The sequence below is a fragment of the Chenopodium album genome, chromosome 5, assembly GCF_948465745.1.
Source record: "Chenopodium album chromosome 5, dcCheAlbu1.1, whole genome shotgun sequence".
NCBI classification, from domain to species: Eukaryota; Viridiplantae; Streptophyta; class Magnoliopsida; order Caryophyllales; family Amaranthaceae; genus Chenopodium; species Chenopodium album.
In genome coordinates, this window is record NC_137838.1 from 13,081,896 (window position 1) to 13,083,665 (window position 1,770).

A 1,770-nucleotide genomic window follows, 5' to 3' on the forward strand; every position below is an offset into this window, starting at 1 on the left:
GGGGGAGTGATTTTGCCAATTATGTCAATTCCCCATGTAGAGAATGGCCATGGTGATGTGTAGGTGTAGAGCAAAGATGGAGGAACATGTTGTAAATTGGCATAAATTTGACACTTAGGGCATCTTTTCACGTATTGATGGCAGTCCCTATTCATTGTAGTCCAATAATACCCTTCTCGCATTATTTTCTGGACTAACATTTTGCCATTTACATGAGTTCCACAGATTCCTTCGTGAACTATTCTCATTATTCTTTGTGCATCCACCTTTCCTACGCATAGGAGAGCTAGACCTTTAGGTACCCTCTTATGTAGCTCGTTGTCTATGAGTACATATTGAGAAGCCAAAAGTCTCAATGCTCGTTTTGCTCTTTTGTCAGCATGAAGAGGGTATTCTCCATTGGTGACATAGTTGAGAATGTCTGTGTACCACGGTTCTTCTTCGTCTTGGATTGAGTCGTCGTCTTCTATAGCCTGTATATATGGTGGTTTATGCCTTTTTTCGATAGTTAGAGGCATTTGCTTGATTTCCGTGGGAATCCTAACCATTGAGGCTAATCTTGCCAAGGCATCAGCAAATTGGTTTTCTTCTCTAGGTAGATATGTGTATTCTACCTTTTCTAACTGATCGGTAAGAGTTTCCAGATAAGTTTGGTAAGGGGCTAGGCTTTCGCTCCTTACTTTCCACCTTTTAGATATCTGATTGATAATCAGAGAGGAATCTCCGAATATCCTTAGCTTCTTTACTCCCAATGCCAGGGCTGTTTCAAGGCCTACCACACATGCTTCATATTCAGCAGCGTTGTTGGTAACGTCGAAATCAAGCTTTATTGAGATTGGGACGTGTTCTTCTTTAGATGATACTAGTAACACTCCGACGCCACATCCCTTTTGGTTTGAGGCTCTGTCGAAGTACAAGGTCCAAGTATCATCTTCGGTGACCATCAAATCCTCGTCTGGAAATTCATTGTCTTGTATTGGTGTCGAGTCTTCTATTGAAAAGTCTGCCAGAAAGTCTGACACCACAGATCCTTTAATAGCTTTTTGTGGCATAAACCGCACATCAAACTGGGCTAAGTTGACTATCCATCTTGAAATACGTCCATTGAGTGTCGATTTCTCGAACAAATATTTGAGTGGATCCAATCGGGATACTACGAAAACGGTATGCACCAACATGTAATGTCTCAACTTGGTTATGGCCCACACCAAAGCGAGGCACAGTTTCTCGAGTGGTGTATAGCGTGTTTCGTATTCGAGCATCTTTTTACTTAGGTAATAGATTGCATTCTCTTTGTTTTCTACTTCTTGTGCTAGCATGGCTCCCATTGTCTCTTTGGTAACCGTCAAGTATAACCTAAGAGGTATTTCGGGAAGTGCTGGCGCTAATACGGGAGGGTTTGTGAGGTAGGCTTTGATTCTGTCAAAGGCTTTTTGACACTCATCATCCCATATCACTGGTACATTCTTCTTGAGCTTTTTGAAGATTGGTTCGCATATCGTTGTCAGTTTTGATATGAACCTACTTATGTATTGCAACCGGCCAATAAATCCTCGAATCTGTTTCTCGGTCTTGGGCGGTGGCATCGACATGATTGCTTTAATCTTGGTTGGATCTATCTCTATTCCTCTAGAGCTTATGACATATCCCAAGAGTTTGCCTGAGGTGACTCCGAAAGCACATTTTGATGGATTCAACCTCATATTATATTTTCTTAGCCTTTCGAAAAATTTCCTTAAGGCTACTTGATGACCTGGACGATCCTTTGAT